This window comes from Lynx rufus, unplaced genomic scaffold, assembly GCF_022079265.1.
Source record: "Lynx rufus isolate CCGP_SWC_20201006 ecotype Redwood Valley unplaced genomic scaffold, mLynRuf1.p SCAF_21, whole genome shotgun sequence".
NCBI classification, from domain to species: Eukaryota; Metazoa; Chordata; class Mammalia; order Carnivora; family Felidae; genus Lynx; species Lynx rufus.
The window spans coordinates 25,261,802-25,274,618 of record NW_025814836.1 but is presented as its reverse complement, the minus strand read 5'-3'; positions in this window follow the sequence as shown (position 1 = coordinate 25,274,618).

Sequence of the window (12,817 nt, the reverse complement as noted above, 5' to 3'; positions counted from 1 at the left end):
GAAGCCTGCTTCAGATTTTGTGTCTCCCTCTCTCTCTGCCCCTCCCCCATCTCAAACATAAACATTAAAATAAATATTTAAAAAACTGTAAGGGAGTAGAGAGCAGGACAGGGAAGAGGTAAGAGCAGAGAGCAAGCCTGTGCCCCAGGTACGGTCTCACCTTTGCTTGAACCTCAGGGGCCCTGGAGCAGGAGCTCCACCATAGACGTGCCTTGCCTTCTTTTTCTTTTTTTTTTAATGTGTATTTATTTTTGAGACACAGAGCACAAGCGGGGGAGGGGCAGAGAGAGAGGGAGACGCAGGATCCGAAGCAGGCTCCAGGCTCCGAGCCGTCAGCACAGAGCCCGACGCGGGGCTCGAACCCACGGACCGTGAGATCATGACCTGAGCCGAAGTCGGACGCTTAATCGACTGAGCCACCCGGGCACCCGAAGACGTGCCTTGTCTTAAGGCAACAGGACTGAGCTGTGGCATCTACGTGCAGTCAGGCTTTGCCTCCCCTAGAGTTGGGGGGTGCTGTAACTCCCCAGGCAGCTCCCATAAACCAGACCGCGCTCCAGAGAAGCCGTCAGGTGTGAGCCCTTGGCAGCCACATTCTCTTAAACTGAGGGATGGGCGCACCTGCCAATGATGAGGGTCTGACGGGGCATCCGCACCAACAGCATCTGCTCTACGCAGTTTCTCGGGTCTCCTTAGCCCCACGTGGGGAACATGCTCACCTACGGGCTGTAGTTTTCTGCCTGGGGCCGGGGGGGGGGGGGCGGGGTGGAGTCCTTCTTTGGAAGAGAAACTTGCTTTACAAAATGTGTTCAAGTTTTCTGCCTCATAAGCAAAAAAAAAAAAAAAGCCCTCGGGAGGAGGGGGACAGGAGGCAGTCCCACTTGGTGAGGGGCGCTGTGTGCCTTGGCACAGCCTCATTCTTGGTTTTTCCTCTCATCCTGCACAGAGATCCCCAAGGAGCGCCTCCGGCTGCCAGATCCATGATTTCATGACTTCTTAGAAAAGCCAGATCCATGATTGCAAGTCAGGAGCTTAGGAATGAGGGCTGCTGCGGTTCTGGAGGTCTGAGCCAGTCAGGATCTCTCTGTCAGGTGGGTGATGTCGGACAGACTTTTTCTAGAAAGTTTCAAATCTCTAGGGGTGTGATAAGGAGGGCTAGGGTGCCCCAAAGTGTCACAAAGGAACAGCGCTGGGGCCCTTCCCAGGGCCGGCAAACCAGGTTTCTCCGTGCCCCAAACTAAGGCCGGTTCCCATGTGGCCTCCAGGGCTAGCAAGGTGCTGACCTGACCCGGTTTTGTGGGCATCTCATACTCTGATAATCTGCACCCACACACATACATGTATGTGCAGATAGACTCCACTGTGGAACGGGAGCAAACCGCAGGTTCCCAGGCAAGAATGGATTTGCTAGTGCCTTTGAACCATTTCACTCCGCCCTTGACAACCCTTATCTTCTCCTTAGAGGCACAGGCTGAGTGGGGAACATGGAGCTATCATCAGGAAATCCACTACTGTGGCCCAGAATCGGCCACAAACTGGGGGGTTCTAGGCAAATCGCTTCACCTCTCTGAGCACCAGCTTTCTCCATTATATTGTGGACAACAGGTCCTTCCACTGTCCTCTCCAGGATTGTCTTCATACTCTGCTTGTATAATAGAGCAACACCTTCCCCATCTGGAACTCCGCTGTAGCAGTCTCTGTGGGTCTAACCACAGCCAGAAAAGAAAAGGCCTCTGAACATCCCCCTGACGTCAGATTTAAGCATATCGCATACGAGCAAACACTTAGGTCTCACTCGACTATTGACTCTTTCTCTGCACATAGTTCTAGTTTTCAAGAGTAACTTAGAGCTATGAATTTGAAAGGAAAAGAAAGCCTGCTAAGAAAAGAGATATGAACAAAGTCACTACAGAAGAACTGTAAAAGGCACAAAAGAACTGAAAAAGACACCATAGTCAGGGACCCTGTTGTTCCCCCTCAGAAGGCTCGAGAAAATCACTATGTCGTGGCACCGTCCTGTGTCCACGAGTCCAGATTATTTATAAGTGCATTTGTTCATTAGCTTCTGTTTACGGACGTACGGAAGTACATGTAACGTTTTAGAAAGACATTCACTCACAAAAGGTTCAATTTATGAAAAAGAAAACAAAACCAAGCAATATATATTCCTTTACCTCTTTGCTCTCAGCCTTCTGAAAAATTCACATCTCGAACATCACCTCCGGCAACTCTTGGAGACCAACGTCTTATTCCAGCATTGATCGACTTGCCCCAAAAACAACAACAACGACAACAAACAAAACAGAGTGCAAAGAACTCTGTACGCACTATTGTTTAACATTGTGATAACAGTTTTCTTCCAAGTCCTCAAGATCTTTATTTCCTGGTGCCACATCCCCTGTCACTTACCTGGCCCACGAGATGAGACTTGCCTGTTTAGTCGGCTTCCTACGTGCCCCTTGCTGTGCCGGCCTGGCAATATTTGGGTTGGAAATGCCTCCGAGAAATACTTGAAAGTCTCTTTTCACATATAAGTTCAACAACAACAACAAAAAGCATTGTTTTGCAAAACACACTTAACTTTGGGATGGTGTTGATAGCCAATTAGGCATTTTTCTCCCTTCTTTACCAAGACTCAGGCCAAAACGTTCTATGGATGAGGGTGAAGAACCAGTTTCCTTCAGATCCCGCCATCCACTATGGGTCAGCTTCAAACCTAAGGAAAACTTCAGTGCAATGCAGTGAAATGCAGTGTATATTAGCCGACGACCTACTTCGTGTCAGGCATGTGCTAGGTCCTGAGAACACGATGGTGTGATAAGACATTGCCTCTTCCCCGAGGAAGCAAATGAGATACGGTGGGATACGTGTTCCCAGAGGTGTCAGAACAGGGAGCTATAAAAGAATTGGGTAGGATGGCAATTAATTCAGTCATGGGGGTGTTAGAGATTTCTTAGGAGAGGTGATATTTCAGCTGAGAACTGAAGTTTAAGTGCAGGCACAGTATCTTCTGGTTTAAAATAAAAACAGGGGGGCCTGGGTGGTCCAGTTGGTTAAGCGTCCGACTCTCGATTTCAGCTCAGGTCATGATCTCAGAGTTTAGGAGACAGAGCCCCATGTCAGGCTCTGTGCTGGCGGTGCGGAGCCTGCTTGGGATTCTCTCTCTCACTCTCTCTGTCTTAAAATAAATGAACTTTAAAAAATTAAGATAAAATGAAATAAAAAAGCTACTCTCCTTCTGTGCTTCTCCTCCAATGAGAAACAATCTACTATTCCAAATAGACATTTTTAAACCATATAAATGGCTGGGGTGAGGGGTGTAGATCTAGGAAAGAATGACTCAATGCATCACATGCTCTAGGACAAACCCTATGTGACCACTCCCATCATGGTCACACATGTGATATGCCTGCACCTTCAGACTAGGAATCGTGGGAACATTGTAGAGTATCTAGGCACATTCCAGTGGGGCCCCCAATGATCCTTGTTCCTGGTGTGCACACCATTGTGTAATCCCCTCCCTGCGAGTGTGGACAGGACCTGTGAGTTGTAGCAATAGAATGTGACAAAGGACTCTCTTCCTCGGTGCTGCCTGCGGAGGTGACAGCCGTCTCCTGCTAGGCATCGTGGCCACCCCCAGACCTCCAACGAAGCCCAGGATCGTTAAAAAGAAGAAGTTCATCCAGCACCAGCCAGACACCGTATCAAAATCAGGCACAACCAGTGGGAACCCCGAGGCGTTGACAACGGGGTGCGCGGAAGGGCCCCGTCCTGCTGCCCGACAGCGGATACAGGAGCGACAAGGATACAAAGCACGTGCTGCCCGGTGGCTTCCAGAAGTTCCTGGTCCACGATACGGAGGAGTCTGCAGAGCTGCTGATGTGCAACAAATCGTACTGCGCCTCAGAGATGGCTCGCGTCCCCTCCGAGGACCACAAAGCCACTGTGGAGAGAGGAGCCCCGCCGGCCGTCAGAGTCCCCGGTCCCGATGCCAGGCTGTGCAGCAAAGAAAATGAACAGGCAGTCTCTGTGCATGTTGTGTTTGTGTCAATAGGACCATAAAATTAAACAAAAAAGAATTTGACGAAGTCATCGGGACAGCACTTCTTTGAGTAAGTGATGTAACACTGTCACTTCCCTGCTGCCAGGAGACTCTCCCTTGTCTGAGGTGATGACGCGAGCCAACAACAGAGACACTCGTGTGGCAAGGAGCTAAGGATCCTTAGCTTAAGGGTCCTTGTTCACCTCTTGTTTCTTTCCCAGTATGTTCTCAGTGGTATCAGCTGTGAAAGGGACTGATAACACATCAGATCCAGCACAACTTCTTTATATCATAGAGGAAGATGTGAAAAATCTGTGTAAATAAACATTTCCATTTGATTTGAAAATCAAATTTAAAAGGACAGAATTTATATCTCACTTCAAGGATGCCAGCTAAAAGCCAGCTTCTAGAGTACTGTTCCAGCTTTCATAATCCTGAGAAAGAGGTTCTAGCCTGGCATTCCCATGCATTCCTCCCCAAAATAGTTCTGGGCAGGAATTATTCATGAGAAGGTTTGGGTGTGAAGTAAGAATTCCAGACAAAAAGGAAAACGTGCAAAGACCCAAAGATGAACGTTCCAATTCAACAGCCACGTGCTTTGTAAAGGTTTGGCGTGGCGGACGGAACGCTGCCAGTTGGCCGAATCCCTTCTCCTACGCCTCCTTCTCGGAGGCTACGATTCCCAGCCTTCTTGCAGGGCCACGTGACTCGCTCAGGCCGGTGAAATAAGCCTGGAGTTGCGGCGTATCTCTTCCTGGTCGAGGCGGTGGAAAGCTGCTGTGGCTTTGTCCGCAGGAGAAGTTGGGCAGTGAACATAGATGCTGTGTGTTGTTACGGCAGCACCACAAATGAAAAGATCCCGGCTGGCTTGGAGAGTCAACCGACCTACGCTCGATCTCACACGGACAGGAAAGCACCTTTTTCTCTTGAACCTCTGACGCCTTTTACTTATTTGTTACATCAGCATTCACCAGCCTATGCAGACTAATACATTTGGGGACCAGAGTGAAAATCGGGGATTGGCCCAAGTTAAATAGACAGACGAGTAGGTAGGGGGTGAGTTTGTGAAGGGCACATAGGCCATGCTATGGGGTTTTGAAACTCACCCTAAGCACAAGGGCTTGTTTAGTAGAACATCTGGCACAGAAATGGCACGAGAAGATTGGATCTTAGTGGTGATGGCTCTGGCTGTTATGTTCAACGATCCAAGCAAGAGCTCACGTTGGCATCACCTGGCCCAAGTGGTCGTGGAGACAGAAGGAAACAGGTGTATTTGAGAGCTGTTAGAGCTGATAAGGCTTGGCGAATGACTTCAAAGGTAGGGTACCACGAAGGGACGAGTCAAGGCGAGCGCCCCGGTTTTTGACACTGGCCTTGGGTAGTGGCAGTTGTCATTCACTAACACAGAGAACATAAGAGAAGGAGCATATTGGGTGGGAAGAGGCAGCACAGAGACAATGGCTTCACTTGGAAGAGTTTGAGCCGGAAATGCCTGTGGTCTAGAATCAGGACAACCTGGGCCGGAGACTCAGGCTTGACACTTGTCAGCATATGGTTAACCCTTGAAGCCATGGAAGTTGATAGTGTGCGTGAAAACAGCTATCTGCCCATCCACCATCTGTCCATATGTCTGTTTATGGGGAAAGGAGTTTTTAAATATCCTCTAATGTGCATATAATATGTTATAATTCCCCTAACAGTGAAAATATCAAGTTTTGCGTCTTTTTCACACACACACACACACACACACACACACACAAAACCAAGAAGCAATTATCTTGAACCACTTTTGACTTCTGCCTTTATCTTCATCATTCGCTCATATGGTTCAGAGGCTCAGGCCTGAAGGATGTTCTCTCAACTCCGTTCTCTTGCTTTTCCATTGAAAACGTCAGCCTGCAAGACACCCAGAAGCCCCCAAATCCACCAAGGCAAGTATGACATTCAACCCTAACCTGGGTCCCTGGTTTACCATCAAAGCAAGAGTGAGACTTACTCGGCATTCCCCATGAAATTGCTAAATGCTATTTCATTAAATATGTGCTGGAACAGTGTATTTTTATTGTTGTTTTTGAAAACCAAGAAAGAAACCAAAAGACTGCATGAAACAAATATTCCTAAATTCATGTGTGTAGTCGGGAAAATTGAGAACACAATGTCCCGTGTTCTGCAAAGTATAAATAAAGAAAATGGAAATGAAAATTTAAAATAAAAAACTGATATTGACATGAAATTTCAGGTCAGGCAGAGACTTCTGATCCAAGAAGATGATTTGAGCTCAAATTTTTTCCTCAAACCATGCATTCCCCCACTGAAGCCACTAAATGGATAGGATAAAAAAATTCTACATTAGTGCTGGAAACCGGGGAAGGAAATCATCCCCACCGCTGAGGCGCAGAGGGTTGATGAGACACAGGAGTAGCCGTAACTCTGCCAACGATGGCCCTCGTGATGCGGGAAGAGAGCCGTGCGCCATGAATGTCTTCCCTTGACTCTGCCAGGAAGGTAAGGAGACTGTTCTTGACAAGTACAGAAGAAAAAAAGCAAATGATACAGGTCGGCAATATTGCTTTCCCCGTTCTGCCTTCAAGGATGGAGTGATTCTTTGCTCGGTCAGCTGTGAGACTGCTCTTGGGCTTGGAAAAAAGCCGAAGGATTTCTACTAATAAATTATGTGGACCGACCCAGAGAAGAAAGGATCCAGGAGGAGAGACAAGGAGAGCCGTGGGCAGAGGTTGAGAGATCAGGAGAAAATGAGAGGAAAGGTTGATGTGGCGACTGGGTCTTTGGGAGAGACAGAACAGCTTTAAGAACGCTAGATGCACATTGTGTAACATGCTTCTGGATGTGCAATCCTGCTGATAGGGAGCCTCAGGCACAAGCACATGATCCGGTTTTCTTTCCAACGGTCGATTGGAAGCGGATTGGTGTCAACCCAGCGCCAGGAGGCAGGCTAGCGATGCTCTCTGCTGGCCTTCTCCGTGGGTGTCTCGTGGGAGATTCAACATCAACTGATTCTTCACCGCGTCTGGCCTGCGACATGACAAGGACAGTCTCTGTGTGTGTGTGTGTGTGTGTGTGTGTGTGTGTGTGTGATGGGGGGCTCTCCCCCGTGTGGTACCTTCCTAGCTGCTTCCTGCCAGCCTCCTCCTCTGCCTTCCTCTTGGCTATGTAAACCAGAGACCATGGTTTTAAAGAAATATTCGGTTCAAGGTGACCAAGGTGGGTCATCTTCCCAGCGCCAACCCCCTCCATCTTTGGCCCCTCACGAGTCACTGGGCCTCGGAGAAGGGTCATTTCCTAAGTCGGAGAGACTCCAGGAGATCCAGGAGGTGGAGTCCTTGATGGCCAAGAGCAAGGCAGCCTCGCGTCCTCGTATAATTTCATCGCTCGCGGCTCCTGTGGCTTTGTGCCGACAATTACAAGCGCATCCATATAGACTGAATGAATACATGTAGACCGAAGTAGGACAGGACGGTAAGATAATAAGCATCAGCCAGCCTAAAGCCAGAAATAAGAGCTATGGCAAGGGCGCACGTTCAAAGGAACCGGGGAGCAACCCCCGTCTCTCGGCCCAAAGCTTGAGCAATTAAGAGGAACGCACGGGAAGACCACAGCATCTCCGTGGTGACTGGGCATCTGTCCACTCTCTGCTGATGCGCTGCTCCCAAGAAGAGGAAGGGAGGGGGTTAGCGACCCCTGCCCAGGCCCTCGGTCCCCTTTTCCAAAGTCACCGGCTGATTCCGTCGCCCTCTGGGCCCAGGACTTAGGAACTAGAGGGTGCAGACAGGGCAGCGTAGCAAAGTAGCAAAGCCGCCTGTATGTGACACAAATGCCGAAGTAGAGAAGAAGGATCCGCCACCAGCCCCAACCCCAGCACTCCCGGGGGTGCTTAGAGAAAGCCCCTTCCTGTCTTCAGGAGGCCATTGCTGTAGTGTTGTCACGGGCAGCACACAGTTTCTTCTGGAAGACTCTCGGGAATTTGAATGCTACTACACCTGAATGAACTCCAAGGCCTCTACATTAGCTTCCCCGGAGCGGCCATACCCAATGACCGCAAGTGAGCGGCTCAAAACAACACAAAGGTGGCCTCTCACTGTCCCGGAGGGCACGCGTCGGAAACCAAGGTGTTGGCAATTCTGCGCTGTGTCCGATGGCCCTAAGGGAGAATCCTTCCTTGCCTCTTCCAGCTTCTGGTGGCATCGGGTCTTCCTCGGCTTGCCGTTGTGCCCCCCACATCTCTGCCTCTGTCTCCACGTGACCTTCTCCCTGCATCTGTCTCGTAGGGACACCAGTCATTAGACTTAAGGCCCGCCCCAAACCCTGGACTTTAAAAGACCCTTTCTTGCACGTAAAAGACCCTATTTCCAAGTTAAAGTCACATTCTCAGGCTCCGGGAGGTTAGGACTAGGACATACCTTTTGGTGACCATTATTCTACCCACTGTCACCACCAAGGCTTAATCTCTATATTCTGTATTCTCTGTCCCACCTGAAATTGCATCTGAACACATTGCCTGACATGGTGTGAGGGACACGGGCTGATGTGAAAACACTGCATGTGGCCATGGCTGGGCACCGGCTTTGACCTCACCTAACCCCCTGTTATTACATTGTTGGCCTAACCAAACATATCAGAGAGAGGAGAAGCCTGGGTTATTTGCCTCTTGTCATTCCTCATACTACAGGAAAAGTCCTTTCTGCTATCGATGGGCGGGCACCTAGGGGTCAGTACTTGAGTTAAGGCGCAGAACACCTGTATCTGCCCATGCTATAGATAGGTGAGTGTTACAAGGGCAGGTCAGCGGCAACCACTTTGTCTGATGAGCTCTTTTCCTTAGATCCTCCCTAGATTGATTTCCTTGAGACAACCACAGAATCCCAGAAGCAAGAGAGTATCGTGGGTCCATCACGTGAGTGCTTGTGCTGCAGGCCGTAACTCACCTGGTTAGCAGTGCTAGACTGTGAGGGATCTGTGCTAGACTGAAAGGGATCTAGAGCATAGATATACGGAGTGAAATTCAACATTTAACGGGAATGTTGGGTTTTCAGGAAATGTGGCTGGCAAAACACAGAAGGGACAAGGTCAGGAGTAGCTGCCCAGCTCAGACCCTACAAATCAGCCCAGGAGAGGCAGAGCTGGCTGCCTGTGCGTCTGCATTTTGAGAGGGAGGAGGGGTATTGGCCATGGTTGTCATCGTTGATGTTGACCATGTATTCAGGGGAGCAACACAGCTTCTGTGAGGGTGACTTGGTAACATTTTCGGATCCACCAGCAGTCACCGGCAGCTCATGTGTTCAGCATCAGGACGCAGGCACAATATATTCATTTCCTCATGGGAATTTGCTAATCAAAGACTTTTTTTTAAGTTTATTTATTTTCAGAGAGTGGGGGGAAGGGGCAGAGAGAGACTGAGAATCCCAAGCTGGCCCCCCATCTTCAGCGTGGAGCCCAACACAGGGCTTGAACTCACGAACCATGAGATCATGACCTGAGCCAAAACCAAGAGTCTGACTGATGCTCAACCAACTGAGCCACCCAGAACCTCTACTTTTCTTAATATTTAAAATATATGTCTAGTCAGTTTCTGCTGTTGTGCCAGTGATGTAGACTTCAGTGGGAGTTTCTTCAACATTCTGGATGACTCTATCGCTCAGCATATCTTCAGTGGCTCCACTCTTACGTCTATGGATGATATCACCTTGGGCAGACATTTAGAAACCTTAGGACACAACAGTCCCTGCCATTTGCCTATGTTCCTGTAGGTATGCAGCTCTAAACTACTGTTTCTTTTTCAGTAATGACCACTAGAACCTATTTGCTACAAATTTGCTCCCTATTTGCTGGGAGGTATCTTATATAGTATGCTATAATTCCAAGCCTCTTTGGTACCACCCAAGGACCAGTCCCTGATAACGACCAATGATTTGAGCATCTTTTCATGTGTTTATTGGGCATTTGTATAGCTTGTTTTGTGAAGTGTGTCTTCAAATCTTTGGGCTTCTTATTTATTATTGAATTTTGAGAATTCTTCACATATTCTGTGCATACGTCTATAGTAGAGAGATATGAATTGTGATTTTTTTCTTCCAGATACATTCTGTGAATCCTTTCACCTATGGTTTGTCTTTTTATTATTTTTTTATGCTGTCCTTAGATGAGCAGAAATGTTTAATTTTAATGAAGTCTAAGTTATCAATTTTGTCTTTTGGGGCTAGTGCTTTTTGTGTCCTAAGAAATTATGCCTACCTCAAGGTTATGTTATGAAGACCTTTTCCTATGTGTTCTTGTAGAAGCTTCAAGGTCTTAGCTTTTATGGTTAGGTCTATGACCCATTTAAAACTGATTTTAATGTACGGTGTGAGGTAAGGATCAAAGTTTCTTTTACTTTGTTGAAAAGAGATTTCCTTTCCCCACTGCATTATCTCAACACCTTTGTTGAGAATACATTGACCATATATTTACAAGAGCCTATTTCTAGACGTTTTGTTCTGTTCCATTGACCTACTTCCCCAAACTTGTGCTAATCCCATACTGTTTTGCTAACTGCATTTCCATATAATTCTAGAATCTAGAAGCTAGTTAAACAAAAAGCCTGTTGGGGTTTTGATTAGAATCGCATTGAATTTATAGATCACTTTGGGGAGAACATTTTCACAATACTGAGTACCTCTCTCCATTTATTAGGTCTTCGATTTTTATATGCAAAGCTATATAGTTCTGAGGGCCAAGGTCTTGCTTATCTTTCGCTCAGATATTTTCTAAGTATTTTGTACTTTCTGCTGCTATTACAAATGACATTGCCTTTCACTATTATATGATTAATTTGATATTTAATAATTGTTTCCAGTATATAGAAACATAATTGGTTTTTGTATACTATCTCAGGATCTTGACAAATTTACAGTATATATATATATATATACACAGTATATATACATATTCTAGATTTTTTTATAGCTTCTTTAATAATTGTCTACATATTCAATCTTGTTTTCTGCAAATAAAGACAGTTGTGTTTCTTCCTTTTCAATCTTTAGTCCACTTTTTTGTTTTCCTTGCCTTATTGCACGGATATACACTCATTTTTTAAAGAAGTTATAAAGGGTATTTCTTCCACATGTCTCCCTTTTCCCTTTCGTATAGGTGTGTCTGGACCTCAACTTGAGTTTTCTTTGAGGTCTGCTCCCATCTCCGTTCCCCAGAGTTAGAGGGCAATACCTTTTCCCCATTCTCCCAGTTTCCATGAGGAGGGATTTTCTCCAAGTAGCCCTAGCTAGTTGAGGAAGTGGACTGAGTTCGGGTTAGCAACTGGGCACGAGTATCATAGCCCCCCGTCTCCCTGGAAGCTGGCCTGCAGGCAGAGAACGTGCATTCTTTTTTTTTTTTTTTAATGTTTATTTATTTTTGAGAGAGAAAGAGAGAGAGAGAGAGAGAGAGAGCATGAGCAGGGGAGGGGCAGAGAGAGAGGAAGACACAGAATCCGAAGCAGGCTCCAGGCTCCGAGCCGTCAGCCCAGAGCCGGACGCGGGGCTCGAACCCACGGACCGCGCGATCACGACGTGAGCCGAAGTCGGACGCTGAACTGACTGAGCGGCCTGGGCGCCCGGGAACGTGCATTCTCGATTGCTGCCAGCTCTGCAGCCAGCTCGGTGTTAAAGGCTCTGTCGCCGTAAGAGGAGGTAAGGACAGTCCACCTCCCCCCAGACCAGGTGTGTCTGACTCCTTCGGGGCTCAGCAGGTGCTTTGCTCTCGTCCTCGGCTACATCTTGTGACACGGCCTTTACAATGCAAATTGCATACTGGTTCTCCTCTGCTTTCCCCCTTGACTAACGCCCCAGCTTCTGTAGAACTCAGAAGGGGAAGAGGGGAGCCATCTACTGGAGCCTCACAAGAGCCCCCCAGTCTACAGCTCTCAGGTAGCTGCAATTCCTATTTCCCAAACAAGAGGCCAAAGCACAGTACGGGCATTGAGAATGGCTCTGCACTTCTCCTTCTGTGTGATACATTTCAAATATGGCAGCTGGAAAAGAAAAGTTGATGGGGTACAAAAAGCTCCTTTGTGAGTGTATGTGGGAAAATGCACGGTCGGAGAGGCGGTGTGGGCAGGGGTGAGGAGCACAGGAGAGGCAAGGAGACTCCCTAGGTTAGGAGCCCAGCTGTGGCATTTCATAAAGACTGTGTGACTATGGACAGATTACCTAGCCTGGCCACATCTCAGTTCTTTTATCTGCAAAACGGACTGTTACGAAAATTAAGTGACTTCATTCATTTAAATGCTTAGAGTAGCGCCTGGCCCATAGTAAGCACTCAATAAAAGCCGTTACCATTATTTTATTACAGACACTATAGATACAACTGTTTTTAGAGAAGGTGTGGGGGAGAGGGACTGGTAGGAAAAGAAAGGAGGAAAAGTATCCTGGATGTTGGGAATTTTCTGATGTACCACGGACTCAGAAGACTGAGAAATCTGCTTTTGGTCACCTTAGACCAACCTGGCCTCTGCAAAAGGCTTGGGTGAGCACTTCAGTGAGTCGTGGGGTTCAGTGAATAATCTGAGTTCAAACTCTGCCTCTCACACCACTGTTGTTTGATCCTGGGCAAGCCATCCAATGAGCCTCCTTCTCTGCAGGAGAAAGGATACCTGCCCCCTCCCCCAGGACAGCTGTGGCCGCCCCTGGATCAAAGTACGTGACGAGTGCATACCCTGGGTGAGGCCAGGGGCTGGTTCTCTGAAACTATGCAATCTTGTTACTGGCACTCAACCCAACTCCC